A 13,278-nucleotide genomic window follows, 5' to 3' on the forward strand; every position below is an offset into this window, starting at 1 on the left:
TTGAATCACATGGCAGCTTCTTGAATCACATGGCAGCTTCTTGAATCACATAGCAGTTTCTTGAATCACATGGCAGTTTCTTGAATCAAATGGCAGCTTCTTGAATCACATGGCAGCTTCTTGAATCACATGGCAGTTTCTTGAATCACATGGCAGCTTCTTGAATCACATGGCAGTTTCTTGAATCACATGGCAGCTTCTTGAATCACATGGCAGCTTCTTGAATCACATGGCAGCTTCTTGAATCACATGGCAGCTTCTTGAATCACATGGCAGCTTCTTGAATCACATGGCAGCTTCTTGAATCACATGGCAGCTTCTTGAATCACATGACGGTTTCTTGAATCACATGGCAGCTTCTTAAATCACATGGAAGTTTCTTGAATCAGATGGTAGCTTCTTGAATCACACGGCAACTTCTTGAATCACATGGCAGTTTCTTGAATCACATGGCAGTTTCTAGAATCACATGGCAGCTTCTTGAATCACATGGCAGTTTCTTGAATCACATGGCAGTTTCTTGAATAACATGGCAGCTTCTTGAAACCCAACTGTAAATAGGATAATGCTCTCGGGAAACTCCTCGTACAAACAGACACAGACGTACTCACAAATTACCTTAGTGGGTGTCTCTAGGAGACTCTTAGTAGTCTACCTAGTTTGAGCAAAATTTATTGAAATAATTAATGCTTAGCTATTTTAATATACTAACAACATAACGGTTATATAAACATAATACAGTAATAAACGCGGCCTGTTGTAAAGCGCTGCAAAATCAGAGTACCAGTGGGAGGCTCCTATGAAAAGGAAGCCGGCTAGATAATTGATACCCCAGCGGCGCCTTTTTCTGCCGAGAAGCAGGAATGTGTAAACATTACTTTGTTTTGGGCTGATAAGACTTAACATCTTATGTCTCAAGGTGACGAACGCAATTGTAGAGTCGCTCAGAACCTTTGGGTTTTCAAGAATCCTGAGCTGCACTGCATTGTAATGGGTAGAGCGTATCAATTACCATCAGCAAAAGGTCCTGGTCGTGCCGTTCCTTATTTTCTTTAAAAATCAATTTCTTTTACAAATCACAGCAAGAGGCTCTATCTAGAGATATAAATTATCTAAGGTAAAAACAATACCATTATATTGTTGGTAGTATTACCTATATTGTTTTAATAATATATTTTCAACCTTAATCCGGTGGGACAGTATAAAGTTATGCAAGCAAGTCTTTGTGTAAAGGCAACCCATTGTAAAGTGTCTTTTAACAAACTCTTAAAACTTTTAAAACTCCGTCCCGGTTTAAATCTCGCATCACTCTCTCGAGACCGACCTTAAAAAATTAAAGCGCAAAAAGTCAAAAAGTAAGAAAATGTCTCCCTTTAACGATTCAGTAAACACGCTCAGCTTGCAAAATACTGGAATTAAAAATGGCTCTACGTAACTTTGTCATGGGAAGTAAAATGAAATCATAATATTAGATTAAATTATGTTCATTATTGGCAGAATTTGTTTCTATTGAAGCAGTTTTTATTACTAAATAAACATTTAAAAAAAATGCATTATCTAGATTAAACCAAAGTGCAGTAAACGCGATAATCATATCGTGTAAAAGAGGAAAGACCTATAACAAATTAGATACTATGGTATTTATATATATTTATATGGTTTTTAACCGACTTCAAAAAGGAGGAGGTTCTCAATTCGATTGGTATATTTTTTATATATGTACACCGGTTACTCTGAGATTTAGTTCGATGCAAAATAGATGCCATTAGGTCCCATAAAAAATTTACATAGTTTCGCCCAGTAGTGTTCATGTTATAAACATTTTTTGTCTACCTGGATTATATACTTGTTTTTTGTTTACCGTTTTTTTGGAGTTTTCAATGAAGTTGTTTTTATATATCTTAATTAACTTAATTTTTTTAACTGACAATAAAAAGTAAAAAAAAAAAATTAAAAACCGACTTCAAAATCTGAAAAGTATCAAACAACTAACCTTTAACTAACTAACCTTTAATATTAATAAAACACTATTATTGATAGCTTTGAAGTCGGTGCCAAGACAAATGTAATAGCAGGTAGGTAGGTAGTACTTACACTCGCCACTTCCAACTTCGTCTAGAAAAAAACAACCCAAGCGGACAGACACGCGAGGCCAGACCTTAATAATTACAGTAAGTAAGCTGTTTATAATATTAAGTTTTATTTTGTTTGGGGCTTGGCACCGACGTAAAACCTATCAATAGGTAGCATATATAAATAATAGTATTTTATTAATATTAAAGGTAAAGGTTTGCATAAGAGGTGTATTAAATATAATTTTTAGTTAATTGATACTTTTCAGATTTTGAAGTCGGTTTTTTAAACGTAGTTTTTTTTATTCCCTTCGTTATTTTTTTATTTGAACTTCTTTAGGTGTGTTGACCACTTTTTGGGTGAACAAAAATCATGGAACTTGCGTCATCGTCATCAAACAGCAAGAAGCTATATTAAGATTAAATACAGTGCAAGTATATATATATATATATATATGTACATAGATATACCTCCGTGTGTTATTAGTATATATTATATCTTTGTAAATATATAATGAAAATGGTATTTGTTTGAGACTCTTTCACGCCTAAATTACTGATCGTATCGACATGAAACTACTACCCTTCGGTGCAAAATGTATCCTAGATGGTTTGTGGCTATTTTCGAATAAGAATTTTTTGAAATCCAACGTTCCTTCATTAATTTATTTACTTTTACAGTTCACCCAGCGAAGCGGGCGGGAATGGCTAGTATATATATATATATATATATATATATATATACTAGCGTGTATATATATATATACTATATATATACTATATGTGTGTGTATAAAGATTAATTCTCTACTTAAATATCCATATATGTGGAGGGATATCCATATTATATGAAAAAATTATTGTAATAATTCTGAAGTGGAAACTTTTTTATGTAAAATATTTGCAATAATCGTGTATGAAAGCGCAATAAATAAAAATTATATATCACCATATACATGACAGTAGAGTCTACTAATAAATAAAACAATTCATGCGAAATTATTAAAAATGCTTATGATCAAGGATAAAAGTTTAAATTGGTCATTGACACTTCCTTAAACCAAAAATAGTTAAAAAATAATAATCTAACAATAGATCGACGATACAATTCACAAGTTATCTAATTTTCATTTCTATCTGCAGTCCCTAAAGTCTGCCCCGCATGTTTTTTTTCAATTTATGCTATATTAAAAAATAAGACTGTATTTGATAATTAAAATAATGCAAATTAAAGTTTCGAAGGAGAATTAATGTTAACCCTATGAATAAGACGCTGGAATGGAATCGCAGGAGTGTTGCAACCCGTTGCCGGCCTTACAGAAAGCTGTATGCGTTTGGTTTGAAGGTACCCATGTCGCATCGTCCTGAAAACACCGCACAAAGAAACTCAATCCACAGCTTGGTTTTACATTCCACCTGACTATCTGCCGAACAGCTGGAGATTTGAAAGAGTGTGTATTACCACAGAGTACGGTAGATACATACTTACGGATTATCATTACCGCCAACAATATACAGGTTGTCCCAAAGTTATGGGACGTGAAGGGAAAATACCTTAAATATCGAAGATAGGCTATTTTACTGAAAGAAGACTTTATGTTATTTTTAAAGGTTAGTAATTCTGCATTCAAAGATTTTCTAAAAATTACTTGCCTCGTCTGGAAATCGAACCGACTTAAATGTAAAAAAAAACACTCCCACTTTTATGATGCCAATCGAAAGAATGGCCAAAAACTAATAACTCTTCTTAAGTAACATAGTATTTTAAAAGAAAGGAACAACGTAAAATGAATGTTTTCCTACTTGGATTGGTACGAATGGACCGATTAGATGGCCGGCCAGATCCCCAGACCTTACACCATAAGATTTTTTTTTTGGGATTTGTGAAAGATATGCTATACAAAAAGCGATACGAGAACGTGGGCTAGTAACAAACAGATTTGTGCCATATCATATCGAGTATTCACCATAAAATATTAAGAAAATCAACAGGCAGCGGACTCATTAAAAGATTGGCGATTTGCGTAAGACAAGAGAGATCACACTTTGAGCATTTAATTAATTAATTTACAAAAAAATACCCACTTAATTGACTACTTTCGTTATTAGTTTTTGGCCATTCTTTCGATTGGCATCATAAAAGTAGGGGTGTTTTTTTTACATTTAAGTCGGTTCGATTCCCAGACGAGGCAGGTAATTTTTAGAAAATCTCTGAATGCAGACAGCATTACTAACTTTTAAAAATAACATAAACTCTTATTTCAGTAAAATAGCCTATCTTCGATATTTAAGGTACTTTCCCTTCATGTCCCACAACTTTGGGACACCCTATATAATAAAAAGTAATATTGCTAACTCCAAAATGGAAATAAAAAAATAGCCCATTGTTCACCAAGAATAAAATAAGTAACCAAGTAAAAACAATTGTAAAATCTAAAAATATAATATGGTTATGTTGTAAGATATGACTTAATAATTAATAACGCTATTAATATAAATAATAATAAAATAAAACTTAAATAATCTAACAAAATTAATTAATTACAAATAGAAAATATCATTAAGATCGCTATCTGCAGGTAAGGCGCCCATGAAGCTGGCAACGTTGCCTCTTTGTATAGCCAAACTTATCCATTGAAAGAGGTTCGTACCAGATCTTGGGTCACCTGTTAAATCGGTTAGACGCCTGAATAGCTCTTTTACGAGTTTTTGTGCCGATGAACCCCAAGGACCCATAGTCTCCACCCCAAAGGGAACAAATATGTATCCATCACCGAGTGATGCAAATTACCAAGTAAAATAAGTACAGATTATTTTAATTTAAGCACAGTCTTACATAATGTCAAAATTTTAACTACCTATCTCACTAGTGCAGTGATATACTAAATGCCACTGACTGACTGACAGACAGACGGTCAGCGAAGTGTTGGTAATTATTCGGGAACAAAAAAAAAAAAAAACGTTTAAAGCCTTGCTAGTACACGAAATTAAGAAACTCTTATAAACATTGTTACGGCAGCAAATTAACCGCCTAAATTCATGTTGAATTCATTATGTTTGAAAAGTTGTCGTAACTAGGTGTCTTAACAATTTAATCCTTACAGGATTGCCCAATTAAAATGTTGCCAACGACTTTTTAAATATTCACCGCGGGAGGGTTAAGGAGGCCTAAAAACGAGGTGAAATTTACTCACTCTAGAGAATTTTATGCGAAAATAATGACATTTACGCGTCTATCATAACTTTGTTAGAAGGAACTGACGCGTAAAGGGTTTACGGCTTAAGCTGTCAATATTATTTATTTTTAATAACTTTGTGCATATTTAACCCTTTTCTGGCCAAAATTTTTGAAAATTTGTAAATCTGAATTTTGTATCACTATTATTCTATCGAACTCGACTTTTTGTCAAACAAAACTTCATGAAATTATAAGAAATGAATAATTTATATCCTATATGGAGCCAGTTAGGTAGGTAAAATTAAAAATAAACAACTTACAAGTTTGTTCAAGATATTTTGAAACCATCCTAAAAATAATTTCTACAAGTTTCTACTACTTTTCCTTAATTTTCTGTGAAACTAAGTAAATTATATTTTAAATACTAGGATTAAGTTACACCCTTTGAAACCAATCCGAACTAAAACTGATGCAAATATCACTTAACTTAGTTTATTTGCGTAGACTGGACAAGTCAAATCTCTAGTGGACAATGTATTAACTGTAGGTGACTGTCTAAATACTTACCTATATATAGCCAAAGAGAATCGGAAAACCTAATCTAAATGTCCGAGGAGAGAACAACGAGTGAATAGAGATGTATTTAAATAAATTTTTGTTAAATAAAATTTAACATTATGTTAACATATATATAGAATTAATTAAATGAACCTTATTACTTGTCGTAAATGTTATAGGGATAAATGACAGTCAAAATGATTGTTCTACTAAAAAATCTAAAAATCAGGTTTAATATCTGGGCTATAAATCATTATGTAAACAAAAGTGTTGTAAATAATTTCAATGCCATGGATTTGAATACCAATGCCATACTTTATAATATTTTTACAGGCGCAGGTAGTATCATGAACTCAAATGGTTGATACATCATTAAGAGAGTGCATTATCAAGTGGCAAAATATGTTTTCTTTGAAATTGAACTTCATGATAAAAATCAAATATTTTTATTCAAAATACCGTTTAAAATCACTTATTGAACATCAAAAATTACCACCTATTCGAAAATGTATGCCTCAGATCTGAGAAGAACGGGCGCAAGAAACTCACCGACATCTTTTTTTAAGGAATAGTATTATTAGTAACATTATTTTATCATTTTAACTTAAATATTTCGTTAATATTCAATTATTCATTAACGATATTTGCACAAATTTACAATATTTTTAACCTTGTAATATAAATTAAAGTAAACTGAAAGATTAACGGCCATTATGGCAATTTAAGCTCTTGAACGTATTCGTTACAACTTTAATAATTATACTTACGAAGTATCTTCAACCAGTATGTAAGTTATGCTTTTAGCATCACATTTAGCAGGTCAGCTGACACCGAAACATTAGAATCAATAGGTGTTATGTTAAATATAGTGTAGATGCTAACGGCTTAGTATCTATATATGTTTGTATGACATGCTTATCCATTCAATCAATAAATAAATTAATGATCACCATACTTTGTTTAATAATATTAATGCAAATCGCTTCTTAGCGTCACCCGGTTTAATAAAATAATTTTGACATATTGAGACTCCACAGCTTCTAGTTGAATAGTCTAGGGACGTGGACAGACGGACTCGTAACTTGTCATATTTTCATTAAAATTCCCATTTCCTAGCTCTGCCTCAGACGACGTGCTTAGTTCATAAATGTATTTCGTATCTGAATGATCTGAAGATATTGTAGAAGACATTATTTGACTTTATAAGTAGAATAAATAAAATGCAATTATAACATATTTTGAAGTTTGTTTTCATCTATGATCTGATGCACCCTAGTAACATCTCTAACCATAGGAATCTGCGACCTACAGGTACATAATCGCACTAAACGGCAGCCACTCTTGATAACTTGTGTTTCGGTTTGAAGGGCGCCATAGCTAGTGAAATTACGGGGCTAAACATCTTATGTCTCAACGTGACGGACGCAATTATAGTGCCGCTCAGAATTTTTGGGTTTTTCAAGAGCCTTGAGCGGCACTACATTGTAATCTTATATTGACACACTTTTTACACAAATTATCTTGCCCCAAGTTAAGCATATATAGCCTGTGTTATGGGTTACAAGACAATGATATATTTAATACAATATACTTACTTAAACATACATAAATTCATATAAACATACATAAATACATTTAAACATCCATGACTCGGAAACAAACATCCATATTCATCATATAAATGCTTGCACCTACCGGGATTCGAACCCGGGACCTCTGAAAATTTAATTTACGAACAAGTAAGTTTTCCATAGTAGTTTTCCAATATGTTTTCTTGGCTCTTTAGGACACAAAAACATTGCAAACATAGTATATATATTGCTTGTATCATAATCTTAATCCTACTAAGAATAATTTGCACGGAATATCTTATTATTAATCACGCTAAATTGTCATAATTTTTATTATATATGTATGTATATATATATATATATATATATACTAATATTCTATTTTATACTTTTTATATACTTATGCGCGTTTCATAGTCTAATATCTAGTTGGCCAAATTCAAAACTGCAGTTTCAATTTTTTGAGCAAGCCTAACTTGGATTTTTTCATGTGGGTTAGTAAAAATAATACTTACGTTAATCCTAGGCGTAAAGAATGCGGAGAGCATCTTGGATTGTCTTTGGTTTAGTTCGCAGATCAGGGATAGGACAACAGCAGGATCGCTTTAACGTTTTATAAATGTTGAAAAATCGACTGGCTTCACATCTCTAAGGGGAATGCGCAAATGTTATTAATCGTGCGCAGAGAAGATATAAAGAAGAATTATACATAAGCGACTGAAGACCAGCTCGTTGTGAACAGTTTCTCCCACAGCACAGAGTAGTTCGACTTCGGTTTCGAACAAGCTTACTGGTCTGACGAGATATGGGCAAGGGATTATAGAACCGAGGTGTGTGGAATACTTTAGAATAATTTAAGTTATCACAAATTGTATGCATTGTAAGTCTCGGTGTTAGTACATGAATAAATTAAAAACTATCAGTATGATCGATCTGTTAAAATTGTGTAAGACTAACAATATGTCGTAATATTTTGTTTCTCAATAACAAGCCTCGGTAGCGCAGTAGGCAGCGCGTAAGTCTCATAATCTTAAGGTCGTGAGTTCGATCCTCACCCGGGGCATATCTTTTTGATCTCCTTGCCCATTTTATTTCACATTGACATATAACAATATTTATTACGACCGAATATAATCAATAAACGGCATTATTCATAGTTATTAAATTAAAAATAACCAAAAATTTTACACTGCATTACAAGAATTATTATATAATAAACATTATTGCATGTTTAATGCCTTTGCATTTTTTTAAGTTGTCATTTGTCATTAATGAAGCACTGTAAGCAAATATCACTCTGACAGGGCAGAACCTGCTTTATTGCAAAAAAATTGTCAAAATACTTTTAAGACGTCCAAGGTCATAATGTCTTAACTTTGGAATTAAAATAGAAGAGTTTCTGAGGAATTTAAATATAAGACTGACAGGCTCCAAATTTAAAAATGAAACAATATTTAATTATTGTTTTTTTTTTATTGCTTCAATATATTTCAGCAGTGTGTGTATAAATTTAAATATATTACTATCATGAGCCATTTTTAATGAGATGTTTATTTTAGTATTTTAGTAACTAACGGGCTCTACAGAGTAATAATAATTGCTCAGATGTGCGCTGTAATCAGCGCCCTCTATTACATATATAGCGCACCACAATTGTATTTCTAGTGCCATCTATTGTGACTTTATGTAATGATTTCGTTTGAAGATAGTTATAAAGTAAGTAGTTTATGAATGTACTACTAGATGTCACTATACAGAAAAGATAGAATACAGCAGCTAGGTTTGTCAATATTTTTACAGATGGCAGAAAATCATGAACTAGGTACCATACAATTTAAGCCTATTCTTTTATTGTTATAAAATTTAACAAATAGTTTGCTTTATTAAATATTTATTATATTCTTGTAATAATGTCATAAGGACTATTTACACTACATCGCTATGATCCCTAACCGGTGATATCAAATATCTTAAGCCCTAAGACCTTTTCAGAAATTATTCCTATGTAAACAACACACCCTATGTAATACCTGAGTCTGAAACAATATTTAGCGATAATATCCAAAATTAAATAAGTGGGTAGGTATGTATTTATCAGTATAAATCTATGGAGTACAGAGTTCAGTTCAGTAGAACAAACTTACTCTGGTGTTATCTACCTTTGTACCTAGTTACTTACTTTTTATATTTTTTTATTAATCAGTGAATAGCTGTTCTTTATCCGCTCAATCAATCAAAACAACAACGCTCCGTCTATTTTATTAACTACGAGAAATACGAATAATTAATGTCACATTGACGCAAATCTTAAAAACCTTAGCACCAACTTAAACAAAGAGAAGCAACTAAAGAGACTACAATCATCACCTTCTTAGAAAGAGAATTTTGAAAAGTTTAATTGCTTTCCAACTTTCCTAAAAGTGTTGTAACCATTGCGATTATAGGCTCAGATTAGTTGTTGGTGGAGTTAAAAAAAATCAATGTGTTATTTTCACTCACTTACCATCACAAATTATTTTAAAATTAAAATAAAATTTGAAGCATCTTAACACCTTAGAATCAACGCCACCCTAACCCAAAAACAATGACGCTGCACCCTTAAAGATGTCCAATTAAACCCGCATAATGGCGGCCGCCGTAAGAGCTATTAAGGTTGATTTATATCTAGTCATTAAGAGCATTGATTAGACACGGATACCTCTTTGAAAGTGTAACACGTGACATGGAAAAAAGCTAATTCTGTTTTTAATATTCTTAGGGATACTAAAGAGTCGAGACTGTAGGTATATTAGGCCATAGTTTACCTACCAAGCACATTTTAGTCCAAAAAGTGTTTTCGATAATAATAATGTAAATTTTATGAGAAGTCTTTATGGTGCTTGTGAGAAGTAGGTATTTAGCTGAGTGTGATAAAACGCGAACTTGACTTTTTCATTGGGCTGTATTATTTCAGCCATTAAATTACTATTAAAATGAAATCAAAGATTATGGTAAGCTTGCATGCAGCTAAGTTTTACGTAAGTAAAGTCTGAGCAAAGTCTGAGTACGCTCAGCCATAGTGTTTACAATTAAATGATTCCTGATTACAAGATTTGGTAGCTGATGTGTTCGTAAGGGAGGATATTCGCTGTCGCAATAGTTGCTAATGCAGAAACAGATCGCCTAATTCACTATTTAGCGCGACAGTTGACGACGTGTTTGTATAGATATTTTCTGCTACAGTAGTAATATGGTGGATATATTGTACGAGCTTATTGCCAATTATGCCCTAATGCAGATGGCAATAGGAAGGAAACCACTGCATTTATATTTCCCAAGAGAATTTTCATGCAAGTTAACGCACAACGACTAAGCATCATTATAACTACAAAAGCACGAAAAACATGCAATAAAGTTTACTTTCATGTTAAATCGAATCCAAATTGCATGAGATTTGTGACAGCGCTCGTATCGTACATTAGAACTAATTTTAGCCGCACAAGAGAATAGAAACCATTTCTGGAAAATGTTTCAAAGCTTTTATTCTTTATACACTGCTTTGCTTGTTTGAAAATTGTAACAGGGTCGGCTCTGCATCTTTTGTTCCTCAAAGAACCCACAAAATGAAGTTATCAACTTTTATAAAGTACGTTATCGTTAATTTTTTGCCGCGATACGTGTTAATAGTTAATTAATCGAGGGGCTACCTGCGGCGATTGTATCAAATCGATCGTTTGGAGACTGACCAGCCTACACTTTGAGGTTTAAGCCGAAAACTGTGCGGCAAAGTGTAGCCAAGAAAAAAAGATAATCGTTTTAGTGACGTCATCACTAATATCGATCACACTCCGCTACTTGGTCTTGAAAAGATTCCTAACTTTTAAGTATCTAATTGAATGGTGCATGTTACAATTATTATTTTTTTAATTATTACAGACAGAAACCTCGAGACACATTATTAACATTTCGGATTAGGTATTCGTTAGACATTAGCAATTTTTTAATAACTTATAATCCCTTCTATCGAATTTAATGGTTTGCCGTAATGTGCATAAATAAATACTTCCAGACCTGAAAAGATATTTCTGCGCCTGAAAAGATATTTAAAAGTTACATAGAAACGAAAATTATATAAAAGAAAAGGCAAAAAATCTTTGCTCGAAATCATATAGTGCAACGGAACTCTCATCATTTATATGTTTTAAAAAAACTACTTACTAAATCTCGTTCAAATCAATTTTCGGTGGAAGTGTGCGTGGTAATGTACATCATATATTTTTTAGTTTATCATTCTCTTATTTTAGAAGTTACAGGGGTGTCCCACCCTGTAACTCCCAAAAATACTTTTAGTTCACACACGGACAGACAGACAGACATGGCGAATCTATAATGGTTTTTTGGTATTTGGCTACGGAAACCTTAAAAGGGAATTAAAAAAAGAGGCTTTATCAAAACATCCACATGCTCAAAATATATAATATATCATAGTCAAGTAAATAATTTTCTTTTGCTTTGCGCGTAAATTCTTATATTTCTTCTATAAGAAGTATGTTTGAATAATATTACTTACCGAAAGCAGAATGCTAGCTTACATAATAATGATTGACTCTAGGACTGTTGAACTACTTCATTTATTTCGTCCCATAAGTATCAGCCGAAATAGCTCAGTTGGGAGAGCGTTAGACTGAAGATCTAAAGGTCCCTGGTTCGATCCCGGGTTTCGGCATTCCTCTTTTTTTTATTTTAAATTCATTAATGAACGAATACATTAATTAATCTTTTTTATATTCAATCTTAAAATTTTCATTTTATTTATGTTTATATTACGAAATATTTTTTTTAATTTTAATTTATTTCTGGCGTATAATCAGAAATAAATCACACTAAAATTTAGAATATATATCCAGAAAATATAATTATATTATCCGATACTCATACGGTTGTATCGATTTTAATAGTAACTTCACACTTCCCGCTGTACAGTAATTATTCTCACAAATCAAAACACTAAATACCTCGCATTATCTCGACTCATGCATCGATAGGCCGTATCTCCAGTATTATTGAAAACGATATCAATTTACTTTCAAAATTACTGCAATCATCTCGTTTTGTTTCAAGCCGAATAATTATGCGATGACTAACGATATCTGGAAATAATTATTAGAAGATAGTATCAGACACCAAGTGTTATAAGTTTTCTTCGGTGTTGATTCCGCTTATATTTGTCTTGATATTTTGAGAAATCCCACCTAAATAAAGGACGATTTATTAAAATTTTTATAATTGTTTCTGTACATACTGAAACTATATTATATAACGTTTTACAAAATACCCCCTATAAATATATATATTTTTTAATGATAATCAGGGACGAGACGATAAATTACTTTCTTAATGATACCACAGATCAGGGAATGGAGTGACCGCCCTCAGGCTTTTAAATAAGTTTAGTTGTACAATATTACTTTGTAAACATATTTATTCGATTAAAAAAAAGCCCGCTGAGTTTGTTGCGCCCATTCTTCTCAGGTCTGAGGCATTCATTTTGGAATGGGTGGTAGTTTTTGACTTTCAATAAGTGATGTCACATCCTATTTTTAATAAAAATATTAAAATTTGAATTTGATCAGCTGATGGTAATTGATACGCCCTGCCCAATGCAGTGCCGCTCAGGAATCTTGAAAAACCCAAAAAATCTGAGCGGCACTACAATTGCGCTCGTCTCCTTGAGACATGAGATGTTAAGTCTCGTTTGCCCAGTAATTTCACTAGCTACGGCGCCCATCAGACCGAAAATTATTTATCAAAGTCAAAAATTTTGACAACCCTAGTAAGCTTTCATGTCAGTGAACCAGATTATTAAACAGAAAGGCCTACGTACTTATTATACCTAATAATTGTCTACTTTACTACTTTAC

The 13,278-nt window shown here is 32.5% G+C and overlaps 2 non-coding genes across 2 annotated transcripts; both read left to right on the forward strand.

Moving 5' to 3' along the window:
- The first annotated feature begins 8,368 nt into the window (after nucleotides 1–8,368).
- Nucleotides 8,369–8,441, forward strand: Trnam-cau (transfer RNA methionine (anticodon CAU)). The gene has a single exon. It is a non-coding gene; the product is annotated as a tRNA-Met (tRNA).
- A 3,569-nt stretch (nucleotides 8,442–12,010) lies between these two features.
- Trnaf-gaa (transfer RNA phenylalanine (anticodon GAA)) lies at nucleotides 12,011–12,083 on the forward strand. Its single transcript has one exon. It is a non-coding gene; the product is annotated as a tRNA-Phe (tRNA).
- Nucleotides 12,084–13,278: the final 1,195 nt, after the last annotated feature.

This window comes from Leptidea sinapis, chromosome 35 (assembly GCF_905404315.1).
Source record: "Leptidea sinapis chromosome 35, ilLepSina1.1, whole genome shotgun sequence".
Taxonomy (NCBI): domain Eukaryota; kingdom Metazoa; phylum Arthropoda; class Insecta; order Lepidoptera; family Pieridae; genus Leptidea; species Leptidea sinapis.